At 48.7% G+C, this 14,583-nt stretch overlaps 11 non-coding genes across 11 annotated transcripts; all 11 read right to left on the bottom strand.

Moving 5' to 3' along the window:
- Positions 1-1,102: 1,102 nt before the first annotated feature.
- Positions 1,103-1,221, bottom strand: LOC126214622 (5S ribosomal RNA). The gene has a single exon (XR_007542063.1). It is a non-coding gene; the product is annotated as a 5S ribosomal RNA (ribosomal RNA).
- A 1,188-nt stretch (positions 1,222-2,409) lies between these two features.
- On the bottom strand, positions 2,410-2,528 carry LOC126214621 (5S ribosomal RNA). The gene has a single exon (XR_007542062.1). It is a non-coding gene; the product is annotated as a 5S ribosomal RNA (ribosomal RNA).
- Positions 2,529-3,716: 1,188 nt separating this feature from the next.
- On the bottom strand, positions 3,717-3,835 carry LOC126214620 (5S ribosomal RNA). The gene has a single exon (XR_007542061.1). It is a non-coding gene; the product is annotated as a 5S ribosomal RNA (ribosomal RNA).
- Positions 3,836-5,023: 1,188 nt separating this feature from the next.
- On the bottom strand, positions 5,024-5,142 carry LOC126214619 (5S ribosomal RNA). Its single transcript, XR_007542060.1, has one exon. It is a non-coding gene; the product is annotated as a 5S ribosomal RNA (ribosomal RNA).
- A 1,187-nt stretch (positions 5,143-6,329) lies between these two features.
- LOC126214618 (5S ribosomal RNA) lies at positions 6,330-6,448 on the bottom strand. The gene has a single exon (XR_007542059.1). It is a non-coding gene; the product is annotated as a 5S ribosomal RNA (ribosomal RNA).
- A 1,188-nt stretch (positions 6,449-7,636) lies between these two features.
- On the bottom strand, positions 7,637-7,755 carry LOC126214617 (5S ribosomal RNA). The gene has a single exon (XR_007542058.1). It is a non-coding gene; the product is annotated as a 5S ribosomal RNA (ribosomal RNA).
- A 1,188-nt stretch (positions 7,756-8,943) lies between these two features.
- Positions 8,944-9,062, bottom strand: LOC126214616 (5S ribosomal RNA). Its single transcript, XR_007542057.1, has one exon. It is a non-coding gene; the product is annotated as a 5S ribosomal RNA (ribosomal RNA).
- Positions 9,063-10,250: 1,188 nt separating this feature from the next.
- LOC126214615 (5S ribosomal RNA) lies at positions 10,251-10,369 on the bottom strand. Its single transcript, XR_007542056.1, has one exon. It is a non-coding gene; the product is annotated as a 5S ribosomal RNA (ribosomal RNA).
- Positions 10,370-11,553: 1,184 nt separating this feature from the next.
- Positions 11,554-11,672, bottom strand: LOC126214613 (5S ribosomal RNA). The gene has a single exon (XR_007542055.1). It is a non-coding gene; the product is annotated as a 5S ribosomal RNA (ribosomal RNA).
- Positions 11,673-12,858: 1,186 nt separating this feature from the next.
- On the bottom strand, positions 12,859-12,977 carry LOC126214611 (5S ribosomal RNA). Its single transcript, XR_007542053.1, has one exon. It is a non-coding gene; the product is annotated as a 5S ribosomal RNA (ribosomal RNA).
- A 1,186-nt stretch (positions 12,978-14,163) lies between these two features.
- On the bottom strand, positions 14,164-14,282 carry LOC126214610 (5S ribosomal RNA). The gene has a single exon (XR_007542052.1). It is a non-coding gene; the product is annotated as a 5S ribosomal RNA (ribosomal RNA).
- Between the last annotated feature and the right edge of the window lie 301 nt (positions 14,283-14,583).

Raw genomic sequence — 14,583 nt, 5'->3', positions numbered from 1 at the left:
AAGCACCTCCTTCCGCAACAGCGAGTTCCTCGAGGACGGCGCGGAGTGCGCGCCCGACGTCCCAGCAGAACGATTGCCCAATTGGCGGGCGCGCCGTCGCGTGTGTGAGACGCGCAGCTGCTCGTTGCACCTCCTGTCATTCGCTTGTCGCGTGCAACCTTCGACACACGCGGAAGGCGCATCTCGTCCCTGGTGTCCAGCGGGGGGCTGGCGCGCGGCCGACCGGCGTATGGTCTGTGCGGGGTGTGGCAGTGTCGTGCTGGAGGGCGCCACTGGTAGCGATGTGAGCTTCCTCGCCTCACACCGGGTGTTTGCGTAGTTGGCAGTGCATTCGCACCTTTCCTATCCCTGTCCCCGTCCCGACTTGGCCCGACTTTGCTCGACTGCCGCTCGCTGCCGCTCGGGTCGTGGTCCATATGACGGCGCAAGCACGACAAACGTCTGCGGGACTAGACGACGCGACTAAAGAAAAAATTTATGATTACAAATCAAATTTGGAACTTTACGGTGCAGCACAACAATAGGCGCTGACGCATTTCAGGGCAGATTCGTGCTGTTTTATCGTTTTCAAAGACTTCCCGGCAAACTTCGTTAGCACATTCTCCCTCAAACTGAGTTAATTACCGCATTATCGTACCGTTGCATTAGTTTAAAATGCTTAAGAAAGCATCTTTGTCATGACAGAAAGGTAGTATGAAACGACTGCTGGCAGGATAGCGACTTAAAAAGCAAAAATGCAGGGGAGCCAAAAGTACCATTTTTATTGGCTCATATTTATTTTATTTTATTTTATTTTTGTTTTCGCACCATTACAGTAGTTTAAAATGCTTAAGGAAACGTCTTTGTCACAACAGAAGGGTAGTATGGCAAGAGGGCTGGCAGGAGTAGCGACATAAAAAGGAAAAAAAAGGAAGGGGAGCCAACAGCACCTTTTTTTCTTTTTTTTAATTTATTTTTTATTTATTTATTTTTTCATTTTTTTTGTTTTTTGCTTTTTTGTTTTTTTTCCTTTTTTTATTTTTTATTTTTTTTTAACAGAAGGGTAGTATGGCGAGAGGGCTGGCAGGAGTAGCGACATAAAAAGGAAAAAAAAAGAAGGGAGAGCCAACAGCACCCGATGTTCCCAGGCGGTCACCCATCCAAGTACTAACCGGGCCCGATGTTGCTTAACTTCGGTGATCGGACGAGAACCGGTGTATTTAACATGGTATGGCCGTTGGCACACATATACTGTAGGCGCACGGCAGAATTCGCATTCGGCTCTCCTCCCAACACACAAAATGTTAGTTTTCGGCCGCATTTGACGAAAGCACCTCCTTCCGCAACAGCGAGTTCCTCGAGGACGGCGCGGAGTGCGCGCCCGACGTCCCAGCAGAACGATTGCCCAATTGGCGGGCGCGCCGTCGCGTGTGTGAGACGCGCAGCTGCTCGTTGCACCTCCTGTCATTCGCTTGTCGCGTGCAACCTTCGACACACGCGGAAGGCGCATCTCGTCCCTGGTGTCCAGCGGGGGGCTGGCGCGCGGCCGACCGGCGTATGGTCTGTGCGGGGTGTGGCAGTGTCGTGCTGGAGGGCGCCACTGGTAGCGATGTGAGCTTCCTCGCCTCACACCGGGTGTTTGCGTAGTTGGCAGTGCATTCGCACCTTTCCTATCCCTGTCCCCGTCCCGACTTGGCCCGACTTTGCTCGACTGCCGCTCGCTGCCGCTCGGGTCGTGGTCCATATGACGGCGCAAGCACGACAAACGTCTGCGGGACTAGACGACGCGACTAAAGAAAAAATTTATGATTACAAATCAAATTTGGAACTTTACGGTGCAGCACAACAATAGGCGCTGACGCATTTCAGGGCAGATTCGTGCTGTTTTATCGTTTTCAAAGACTTCCCGGCAAACTTCGTTAGCACATTCTCCCTCAAACTGAGTTAATTACCGCATTATCGTACCGTTGCATTAGTTTAAAATGCTTAAGAAAGCATCTTTGTCATGACAGAAAGGTAGTATGAAACGACTGCTGGCAGGATAGCGACTTAAAAAGCAAAAATGCAGGGGAGCCAAAAGTACCATTTTTATTGGCTCATATTTATTTTATTTTATTTTATTTTTGTTTTCGCACCATTACAGTAGTTTAAAATGCTTAAGGAAACGTCTTTGTCACAACAGAAGGGTAGTATGGCAAGAGGGCTGGCAGGAGTAGCGACATAAAAAGGAAAAAAAAGGAAGGGGAGTCAACAGCACCTTTTTTTCTTTTTTTTAATTTATTTTTTATTTATTTATTTTTTCATTTTTTTTGTTTTTTGCTTTTTTGTTTTTTTTTCCTTTTTTTATTTTTTATTTTTTTTAACAGAAGGGTAGTATGGCGAGAGGGCTGGCAGGAGTAGCGACATAAAAAGGAAAAAAAAAGAAGGGAGAGCCAACAGCACCCGATGTTCCCAGGCGGTCACCCATCCAAGTACTAACCGGGCCCGATGTTGCTTAACTTCGGTGATCGGACGAGAACCGGTGTATTTAACATGGTATGGCCGTTGGCACACGTATACTGTAGGCGCACGGCAGAATTCGCATTCGGCTCTCCTCCCAACACACAAAATGTTAGTTTTCGGCCGCATTTGACGAAAGCACCTCCTTCCGCAGCAGCGAGTTCCTCGAGGACGGCGCGGAGTGCGCGCCCGACGTCCCAGCAGAACGATTGCCCAATTGGCGGGCGCGCCGTCGCGTGTGTGAGACGCGCAGCTGCTCGTTGCACCTCCTGTCATTCGCTTGTCGCGTGCAACCTTCGACACACGCGGAAGGCGCATCTCGTCCCTGGTGTCCAGCGGGGGGCTGGCGCGCGGCCGACCGGCGTATGGTCTGTGCGGGGTGTGGCAGTGTCGTGCTGGAGGGCGCCACTGGTAGCGATGTGAGCTTCCTCGCCTCACACCGGGTGTTTGCGTAGTTGGCAGTGCATTCGCACCTTTCCTATCCCTGTCCCCGTCCCGACTTGGCCCGACTTTGCTCGACTGCCGCTCGCTGCCGCTCGGGTCGTGGTCCATATGACGGCGCAAGCACGACAAACGTCTGCGGGACTAGACGACGCGACTAAAGAAAAAATTTATGATTACAAATCAAATTTGGAACTTTACGGTGCAGCACAACAATAGGCGCTGACGCATTTCAGGGCAGATTCGTGCTGTTTTATCGTTTTCAAAGACTTCCCGGCAAACTTCGTTAGCACATTCTCCCTCAAACTGAGTTAATTACCGCATTATCGTACCGTTGCATTAGTTTAAAATGCTTAAGAAAGCATCTTTGTCATGACAGAAAGGTAGTATGAAACGACTGCTGGCAGGATAGCGACTTAAAAAGCAAAAATGCAGGGGAGCCAAAAGTACCATTTTTATTGGCTCATATTTATTTTATTTTATTTTATTTTTGTTTTCGCACCATTACAGTAGTTTAAAATGCTTAAGGAAACGTCTTTGTCACAACAGAAGGGTAGTATGGCAAGAGGGCTGGCAGGAGTAGCGACATAAAAAGGAAAAAAAAGGAAGGGGAGCCAACAGCACCTTTTTTTCTTTTTTTTAATTTATTTTTTATTTATTTATTTTTTCATTTTTTTTGTTTTTTGCTTTTTTGTTTTTTTTCCTTTTTTTATTTTTTATTTTTTTTTAACAGAAGGGTAGTATGGCGAGAGGGCTGGCAGGAGTAGCGACATAAAAAGGAAAAAAAAAGAAGGGAGAGCCAACAGCACCCGATGTTCCCAGGCGGTCACCCATCCAAGTACTAACCGGGCCCGATGTTGCTTAACTTCGGTGATCGGACGAGAACCGGTGTATTTAACATGGTATGGCCGTTGGCACACATATACTGTAGGCGCACGGCAGAATTCGCATTCGGCTCTCCTCCCAACACACAAAATGTTAGTTTTCGGCCGCATTTGACGAAAGCACCTCCTTCCGCAACAGCGAGTTCCTCGAGGACGGCGCGGAGTGCGCGCCCGACGTCCCAGCAGAACGATTGCCCAATTGGCGGGCGCGCCGTCGCGTGTGTGAGACGCGCAGCTGCTCGTTGCACCTCCTGTCATTCGCTTGTCGCGTGCAACCTTCGACACACGCGGAAGGCGCATCTCGTCCCTGGTGTCCAGCGGGGGGCTGGCGCGCGGCCGACCGGCGTATGGTCTGTGCGGGGTGTGGCAGTGTCGTGCTGGAGGGCGCCACTGGTAGCGATGTGAGCTTCCTCGCCTCACACCGGGTGTTTGCGTAGTTGGCAGTGCATTCGCACCTTTCCTATCCCTGTCCCCGTCCCGACTTGGCCCGACTTTGCTCGACTGCCGCTCGCTGCCGCTCGGGTCGTGGTCCATATGACGGCGCAAGCACGACAAACGTCTGCGGGACTAGACGACGCGACTAAAGAAAAAATTTATGATTACAAATCAAATTTGGAACTTTACGGTGCAGCACAACAATAGGCGCTGACGCATTTCAGGGCAGATTCGTGCTGTTTTATCGTTTTCAAAGACTTCCCGGCAAACTTCGTTAGCACATTCTCCCTCAAACTGAGTTAATTACCGCATTATCGTACCGTTGCATTAGTTTAAAATGCTTAAGAAAGCATCTTTGTCATGACAGAAAGGTAGTATGAAACGACTGCTGGCAGGATAGCGACTTAAAAAGCAAAAATGCAGGGGAGCCAAAAGTACCATTTTTATTGGCTCATATTTATTTTATTTTATTTTATTTTTGTTTTCGCACCATTACAGTAGTTTAAAATGCTTAAGGAAACGTCTTTGTCACAACAGAAGGGTAGTATGGCAAGAGGGCTGGCAGGAGTAGCGACATAAAAAGGAAAAAAAAGGAAGGGGAGCCAACAGCACCTTTTTTTCTTTTTTTTAATTTATTTTTTATTTATTTATTTTTTCATTTTTTTTGTTTTTTGCTTTTTTGTTTTTTTTCCTTTTTTTATTTTTTATTTTTTTTTAACAGAAGGGTAGTATGGCGAGAGGGCTGGCAGGAGTAGCGACATAAAAAGGAAAAAAAAAGAAGGGAGAGCCAACAGCACCCGATGTTCCCAGGCGGTCACCCATCCAAGTACTAACCGGGCCCGATGTTGCTTAACTTCGGTGATCGGACGAGAACCGGTGTATTTAACATGGTATGGCCGTTGGCACACATATACTGTAGGCGCACGGCAGAATTCGCATTCGGCTCTCCTCCCAACACACAAAATGTTAGTTTTCGGCCGCATTTGACGAAAGCACCTCCTTCCGCAACAGCGAGTTCCTCGAGGACGGCGCGGAGTGCGCGCCCGACGTCCCAGCAGAACGATTGCCCAATTGGCGGGCGCGCCGTCGCGTGTGTGAGACGCGCAGCTGCTCGTTGCACCTCCTGTCATTCGCTTGTCGCGTGCAACCTTCGACACACGCGGAAGGCGCATCTCGTCCCTGGTGTCCAGCGGGGGGCTGGCGCGCGGCCGACCGGCGTATGGTCTGTGCGGGGTGTGGCAGTGTCGTGCTGGAGGGCGCCACTGGTAGCGATGTGAGCTTCCTCGCCTCACACCGGGTGTTTGCGTAGTTGGCAGTGCATTCGCACCTTTCCTATCCCTGTCCCCGTCCCGACTTGGCCCGACTTTGCTCGACTGCCGCTCGCTGCCGCTCGGGTCGTGGTCCATATGACGGCGCAAGCACGACAAACGTCTGCGGGACTAGACGACGCGACTAAAGAAAAAATTTATGATTACAAATCAAATTTGGAACTTTACGGTGCAGCACAACAATAGGCGCTGACGCATTTCAGGGCAGATTCGTGCTGTTTTATCGTTTTCAAAGACTTCCCGGCAAACTTCGTTAGCACATTCTCCCTCAAACTGAGTTAATTACCGCATTATCGTACCGTTGCATTAGTTTAAAATGCTTAAGAAAGCATCTTTGTCATGACAGAACGGTAGTATGAAACGACTGCTGGCAGGATAGCGACTTAAAAAGCAAAAATGCAGGGGAGCCAAAAGTACCATTTTTATTGGCTCATATTTATTTTATTTTATTTTATTTTTGTTTTCGCACCATTACAGTAGTTTAAAATGCTTAAGGAAACGTCTTTGTCACAACAGAAGGGTAGTATGGCAAGAGGGCTGGCAGGAGTAGCGACATAAAAAGGAAAAAAAGGAAGGGGAGCCAACAGCACCTTTTTTTCTTTTTTTTAATTTATTTTTTATTTATTTATTTTTTCATTTTTTTGTTTTTTGCTTTTTTGTTTTTTTTCCTTTTTTTTATTTTTTATTTTTTTTTAACAGAAGGGTAGTATGGCGAGAGGGCTGGCAGGAGTAGCGACATAAAAAGGAAAAAAAAAGAATGGAGAGCCAACAGCACCCGATGTTCCCAGGCGGTCACCCATCCAAGTACTAACCGGGCCCGATGTTGCTTAACTTCGGTGATCGGACGAGAACCGGTGTATTTAACATGGTATGGCCGTTGGCACACATATACTGTAGGCGCACGGCAGAATTCGCATTCGGCTCTCCTCCCAACACACAAAATGTTAGTTTTCGGCCGCATTTGACGAAAGCACCTCCTTCCGCAACAGCGAGTTCCTCGAGGACGGCGCGGAGTGCGCGCCCGACGTCCCAGCAGAACGATTGCCCAATTGGCGGGCGCGCCGTCGCGTGTGTGAGACGCGCAGCTGCTCGTTGCACCTCCTGTCATTCGCTTGTCGCGTGCAACCTTCGACACACGCGGAAGGCGCATCTCGTCCCTGGTGTCCAGCGGGGGGCTGGCGCGCGGCCGACCGGCGTATGGTCTGTGCGGGGTGTGGCAGTGTCGTGCTGGAGGGCGCCACTGGTAGCGATGTGAGCTTCCTCGCCTCACACCGGGTGTTTGCGTAGTTGGCAGTGCATTCGCACCTTTCCTATCCCTGTCCCCGTCCCGACTTGGCCCGACTTTGCTCGACTGCCGCTCGCTGCCGCTCGGGTCGTGGTCCATATGACGGCGCAAGCACGACAAACGTCTGCGGGACTAGACGACGCGACTAAAGAAAAAATTTATGATTACAAATCAAATTTGGAACTTTACGGTGCAGCACAACAATAGGCGCTGACGCATTTCAGGGCAGATTCGTGCTGTTTTATCGTTTTCAAAGACTTCCCGGCAAACTTCGTTAGCACATTCTCCCTCAAACTGAGTTAATTACCGCATTATCGTACCGTTGCATTAGTTTAAAATGCTTAAGAAAGCATCTTTGTCATGACAGAAAGGTAGTATGAAACGACTGCTGGCAGGATAGCGACTTAAAAAGCAAAAATGCAGGGGAGCCAAAAGTACCATTTTTATTGGCTCATATTTATTTTATTTTATTTTATTTTTGTTTTCGCACCATTACAGTAGTTTAAAATGCTTAAGGAAACGTCTTTGTCACAACAGAAGGGTAGTATGGCAAGAGGGCTGGCAGGAGTAGCGACATAAAAAGGAAAAAAAAGGAAGGGGAGTCAACAGCACCTTTTTTTCTTTTTTTTAATTTATTTTTTATTTATTTATTTTTTCATTTTTTTTGTTTTTTGCTTTTTTGTTTTTTTTTCCTTTTTTTATTTTTTATTTTTTTTAACAGAAGGGTAGTATGGCGAGAGGGCTGGCAGGAGTAGCGACATAAAAAGGAAAAAAAAAGAAGGGAGAGCCAACAGCACCCGATGTTCCCAGGCGGTCACCCATCCAAGTACTAACCGGGCCCGATGTTGCTTAACTTCGGTGATCGGACGAGAACCGGTGTATTTAACATGGTATGGCCGTTGGCACACGTATACTGTAGGCGCACGGCAGAATTCGCATTCGGCTCTCCTCCCAACACACAAAATGTTAGTTTTCGGCCGCATTTGACGAAAGCACCTCCTTCCGCAGCAGCGAGTTCCTCGAGGACGGCGCGGAGTGCGCGCCCGACGTCCCAGCAGAACGATTGCCCAATTGGCGGGCGCGCCGTCGCGTGTGTGAGACGCGCAGCTGCTCGTTGCACCTCCTGTCATTCGCTTGTCGCGTGCAACCTTCGACACACGCGGAAGGCGCATCTCGTCCCTGGTGTCCAGCGGGGGGCTGGCGCGCGGCCGACCGGCGTATGGTCTGTGCGGGGTGTGGCAGTGTCGTGCTGGAGGGCGCCACTGGTAGCGATGTGAGCTTCCTCGCCTCACACCGGGTGTTTGCGTAGTTGGCAGTGCATTCGCACCTTTCCTATCCCTGTCCCCGTCCCGACTTGGCCCGACTTTGCTCGACTGCCGCTCGCTGCCGCTCGGGTCGTGGTCCATATGACGGCGCAAGCACGACAAACGTCTGCGGGACTAGACGACGCGACTAAAGAAAAAATTTATGATTACAAATCAAATTTGGAACTTTACGGTGCAGCACAACAATAGGCGCTGACGCATTTCAGGGCAGATTCGTGCTGTTTTATCGTTTTCAAAGACTTCCCGGCAAACTTCGTTAGCACATTCTCCCTCAAACTGAGTTAATTACCGCATTATCGTACCGTTGCATTAGTTTAAAATGCTTAAGAAAGCATCTTTGTCATGACAGAAAGGTAGTATGAAACGACTGCTGGCAGGATAGCGACTTAAAAAGCAAAAATGCAGGGGAGCCAAAAGTACCATTTTTATTGGCTCATATTTATTTTATTTTATTTTATTTTTGTTTTCGCACCATTACAGTAGTTTAAAATGCTTAAGGAAACGTCTTTGTCACAACAGAAGGGTAGTATGGCAAGAGGGCTGGCAGGAGTAGCGACATAAAAAGGAAAAAAAAGGAAGGGGAGTCAACAGCACCTTTTTTTCTTTTTTTTAATTTATTTTTTATTTATTTATTTTTTCATTTTTTTTGTTTTTTGCTTTTTTGTTTTTTTTTCCTTTTTTTATTTTTTATTTTTTTTAACAGAAGGGTAGTATGGCGAGAGGGCTGGCAGGAGTAGCGACATAAAAAGGAAAAAAAAAGAAGGGAGAGCCAACAGCACCCGATGTTCCCAGGCGGTCACCCATCCAAGTACTAACCGGGCCCGATGTTGCTTAACTTCGGTGATCGGACGAGAACCGGTGTATTTAACATGGTATGGCCGTTGGCACACGTATACTGTAGGCGCACGGCAGAATTCGCATTCGGCTCTCCTCCCAACACACAAAATGTTAGTTTTCGGCCGCATTTGACGAAAGCACCTCCTTCCGCAGCAGCGAGTTCCTCGAGGACGGCGCGGAGTGCGCGCCCGACGTCCCAGCAGAACGATTGCCCAATTGGCGGGCGCGCCGTCGCGTGTGTGAGACGCGCAGCTGCTCGTTGCACCTCCTGTCATTCGCTTGTCGCGTGCAACCTTCGACACACGCGGAAGGCGCATCTCGTCCCTGGTGTCCAGCGGGGGGCTGGCGCGCGGCCGACCGGCGTATGGTCTGTGCGGGGTGTGGCAGTGTCGTGCTGGAGGGCGCCACTGGTAGCGATGTGAGCTTCCTCGCCTCACACCGGGTGTTTGCGTAGTTGGCAGTGCATTCGCACCTTTCCTATCCCTGTCCCCGTCCCGACTTGGCCCGACTTTGCTCGACTGCCGCTCGCTGCCGCTCGGGTCGTGGTCCATATGACGGCGCAAGCACGACAAACGTCTGCGGGACTAGACGACGCGACTAAAGAAAAAATTTATGATTACAAATCAAATTTGGAACTTTACGGTGCAGCACAACAATAGGCGCTGACGCATTTCAGGGCAGATTCGTGCTGTTTTATCGTTTTCAAAGACTTCCCGGCAAACTTCGTTAGCACATTCTCCCTCAAACTGAGTTAATTACCGCATTATCGTACCGTTGCATTAGTTTAAAATGCTTAAGAAAGCATCTTTGTCATGACAGAAAGGTAGTATGAAACGACTGCTGGCAGGATAGCGACTTAAAAAGCAAAAATGCAGGGGAGCCAAAAGTACCATTTTTATTGGCTCATATTTATTTTATTTTATTTTATTTTTGTTTTCGCACCATTACAGTAGTTTAAAATGCTTAAGGAAACGTCTTTGTCACAACAGAAGGGTAGTATGGCAAGAGGGCTGGCAGGAGTAGCGACATAAAAAGGAAAAAAAAGGAAGGGGAGCCAACAGCACCTTTTTTTCTTTTTTTTAATTTATTTTTTATTTATTTATTTTTTCATTTTTTTTGTTTTTTGCTTTTTTGTTTTTTTTCCTTTTTTTATTTTTTATTTTTTTTTAACAGAAGGGTAGTATGGCGAGAGGGCTGGCAGGAGTAGCGACATAAAAAGGAAAAAAAAAGAAGGGAGAGCCAACAGCACCCGATGTTCCCAGGCGGTCACCCATCCAAGTACTAACCGGGCCCGATGTTGCTTAACTTCGGTGATCGGACGAGAACCGGTGTATTTAACATGGTATGGCCGTTGGCACACATATACTGTAGGCGCACGGCAGAATTCGCATTCGGCTCTCCTCCCAACACACAAAATGTTAGTTTTCGGCCGCATTTGACGAAAGCACCTCCTTCCGCAACAGCGAGTTCCTCGAGGACGGCGCGGAGTGCGCGCCCGACGTCCCAGCAGAACGATTGCCCAATTGGCGGGCGCGCCGTCGCGTGTGTGAGACGCGCAGCTGCTCGTTGCACCTCCTGTCATTCGCTTGTCGCGTGCAACCTTCGACACACGCGGAAGGCGCATCTCGTCCCTGGTGTCCAGCGGGGGGCTGGCGCGCGGCCGACCGGCGTATGGTCTGTGCGGGGTGTGGCAGTGTCGTGCTGGAGGGCGCCACTGGTAGCGATGTGAGCTTCCTCGCCTCACACCGGGTGTTTGCGTAGTTGGCAGTGCATTCGCACCTTTCCTATCCCTGTCCCCGTCCCGACTTGGCCCGACTTTGCTCGACTGCCGCTCGCTGCCGCTCGGGTCGTGGTCCATATGACGGCGCAAGCACGACAAACGTCTGCGGGACTAGACGACGCGACTAAAGAAAAAATTTATGATTACAAATCAAATTTGGAACTTTACGGTGCAGCACAACAATAGGCGCTGACGCATTTCAGGGCAGATTCGTGCTGTTTTATCGTTTTCAAAGACTTCCCGGCAAACTTCGTTAGCACATTCTCCCTCAAACTGAGTTAATTACCGCATTATCGTACCGTTGCATTAGTTTAAAATGCTTAAGAAAGCATCTTTGTCATGACAGAACGGTAGTATGAAACGACTGCTGGCAGGATAGCGACTTAAAAAGCAAAAATGCAGGGGAGCCAAAAGTACCATTTTTATTGGCTCATATTTATTTTATTTTATTTTATTTTTGTTTTCGCACCATTACAGTAGTTTAAAATGCTTAAGGAAACGTCTTTGTCACAACAGAAGGGTAGTATGGCAAGAGGGCTGGCAGGAGTAGCGACATAAAAAGGAAAAAAAGGAAGGGGAGCCAACAGCACCTTTTTTTCTTTTTTTTAATTTATTTTTTATTTATTTATTTTTTCATTTTTTTGTTTTTTGCTTTTTTGTTTTTTTTCCTTTTTTATTTTTTATTTTTTTTAACAGAAGGGTAGTATGGCGAGAGGGCTGGCAGGAGTAGCGACATAAAAAGGAAAAAAAAAGAAGGGAGAGCCAACAGCACCCGATGTTCCCAGGCGGTCACCCATCCAAGTACTAACCGGGCCCGATGTTGCTTAACTTCGGTGATCGGACGAGAACCGGTGTATTTAACATGGTATGGCCGTTGGCACACGTATACTGTAGGCGCACGGCAGAATTCGCATTCGGCTCTCCTCCCAACACACAAAATGTTAGTTTTCGGCCGCATTTGACGAAAGCACCTCCTTCCGCAGCAGCGAGTTCCTCGAGGACGGCGCGGAGTGCGCGCCCGACGTCCCAGCAGAACGATTGCCCAATTGGCGGGCGCGCCGTCGCGTGTGTGAGACGCGCAGCTGCTCGTTGCACCTCCTGTCATTCGCTTGTCGCGTGCAACCTTCGACACACGCGGAAGGCGCATCTCGTCCCTGGTGTCCAGCGGGGGGCTGGCGCGCGGCCGACCGGCGTATGGTCTGTGCGGGGTGTGGCAGTGTCGTGCTGGAGGGCGCCACTGGTAGCGATGTGAGCTTCCTCGCCTCACACCGGGTGTTTGCGTAGTTGGCAGTGCATTCGCACCTTTCCTATCCCTGTCCCCGTCCCGACTTGGCCCGACTTTGCTCGACTGCCGCTCGCTGCCGCTCGGGTCGTGGTCCATATGACGGCGCAAGCACGACAAACGTCTGCGGGACTAGACGACGCGACTAAAGAAAAAATTTATGATTACAAATCAAATTTGGAACTTTACGGTGCAGCACAACAATAGGCGCTGACGCATTTCAGGGCAGATTCGTGCTGTTTTATCGTTTTCAAAGACTTCCCGGCAAACTTCGTTAGCACATTCTCCCTCAAACTGAGTTAATTACCGCATTATCGTACCGTTGCATTAGTTTAAAATGCTTAAGAAAGCATCTTTGTCATGACAGAAAGGTAGTATGAAACGACTGCTGGCAGGATAGCGACTTAAAAAGCAAAAATGCAGGGGAGCCAAAAGTACCATTTTTATTGGCTCATATTTATTTTATTTTATTTTATTTTTGTTTTCGCACCATTACAGTAGTTTAAAATGCTTAAGGAAACGTCTTTGTCACAACAGAAGGGTAGTATGGCAAGAGGGCTGGCAGGAGTAGCGACATAAAAAGGAAAAAAAGGAAGGGGAGCCAACAGCACCTTTTTTTCTTTTTTTTAATTTATTTTTTATTTATTTATTTTTTCATTTTTTTTGTTTTTTGCTTTTTTGTTTTTTTTCCTTTTTTTATTTTTTATTTTTTTTAACAGAAGGGTAGTATGGCGAGAGGGCTGGCAGGAGTAGCGACATAAAAAGGAAAAAAAAAGAAGGGAGAGCCAACAGCACCCGATGTTCCCAGGCGGTCACCCATCCAAGTACTAACCGGGCCCGATGTTGCTTAACTTCGGTGATCGGACGAGAACCGGTGTATTTAACATGGTATGGCCGTTGGCACACGTATACTGTAGGCGCACGGCAGAATTCGCATTCGGCTCTCCTCCCAACACACAAAATGTTAGTTTTCGGCCGCATTTGACGAAAGCACCTCCTTCCGCAGCAGCGAGTTCCTCGAGGACGGCGCGGAGTGCGCGCCCGACGTCCCAGCAGAACGATTGCCCAATTGGCGGGCGCGCCGTCGCGTGTGTGAGACGCGCAGCTGCTCGTTGCACCTCCTGTCATTCGCTTGTCGCGTGCAACCTTCGACACACGCGGAAGGCGCATCTCGTCCCTGGTGTCCAGCGGGGGGCTGGCGCGCGGCCGACCGGCGTATGGTCTGTGCGGGGTGTGGCAGTGTCGTGCTGGAGGGCGCCACTGGTAGCGATGTGAGCTTCCTCGCCTCACACCGGGTGTTTGCGTAGTTGGCAGTGCATTCGCACCTTTCCTATCCCTGTCCCCGTCCCGACTTGGCCCGACTTTGCTCGACTGCCGCTCGCTGCCGCTCGGGTCGTGGTCCATATGACGGCGCAAGCACGACAAACGTCTGCGGGACTAGACGACGCGACTAAAGAAAAAATTTATGATTACAAATCAAATTTGGAACTTTACGGTGCAGCACAACAATAGGCGCTGACGCATTTCAGGGCAGATTCGTGCTGTTTTATCGTTTTCAAAGACTTCCCGGCAAACTTCGTTAGCACATTCTCCCTCAAACTGAGTTAATTACCGCATTATCGTACCGTTGCATTAGTTTAAAATGCTTAAGAAAGCATCTTTGTCATGACAGAAAGGTAGTATGAAACGACTGCTGGCAGGATAGCGACTTAAAAAGCAAAAATGCAGGGGAGCCAAAAGTACCATTTTTATTGGCTCATATTTATTTTATTTTATTTTATTTTTGTTTTCGCACCATTACAGTAGTTTAAAATGCTTAAGGAAACGTCTTTGTCACAACAGAAGGGTAGTATGGCAAGAGGGCTGGCAGGAGTAGCGACATAAAAAGGAAAAAAAGGAAGGGGAGCCAACAGCACCTTTTTTTCTTTTTTTTAATTTATTTTTTATTTATTTATTTTTTCATTTTTTTTGTTTTTTGCTTTTTTGTTTTTTTTCCTTTTTTTATTTTTTATTTTTTTTAACAGAAGGGTAGTATGGCGAGAGGGCTGGCAGGAGTAGCGACATAAAAAGGAAAAAAAAAGAAGGGAGAGCCAACAGCACCCGATGTTCCCAGGCGGTCACCCATCCAAGTACTAACCGGGCCCGATGTTGCTTAACTTCGGTGATCGGACGAGAACCGGTGTATTTAACATGGTATGGCCGTTGGCACACGTATACTGTAGGCGCACGGCAGAATTCGCATTCGGCTCTCCTCCCAACACACAAAATGTTAGTTTTCGGCCGCATTTGACGAAAGCACCTCCTTCCGCAGCAGCGAGTTCCTCGAGGACGGCGCGGAGTGCGCGCCCGACGTCCCAGCAGAACGATTGCCCAATTGGCGGGCGCGCCGTCGCGTGTGTGAGACGCGCAGCTGCTCGTTGCACCTCCTGTCATTCGCTTGTCGCGTGCAACCTTCGACACACGCGGAAGGCGCATCTCGTCCCTGGTGTCCAGCGGGGGGCTGGCGCG

Source organism: Schistocerca nitens, chromosome 11, assembly GCF_023898315.1.
Source record: "Schistocerca nitens isolate TAMUIC-IGC-003100 chromosome 11, iqSchNite1.1, whole genome shotgun sequence".
Taxonomy (NCBI): Eukaryota; Metazoa; Arthropoda; class Insecta; order Orthoptera; family Acrididae; genus Schistocerca; species Schistocerca nitens.
This window is presented reverse-complemented; position numbering and strand designations above follow the sequence as displayed.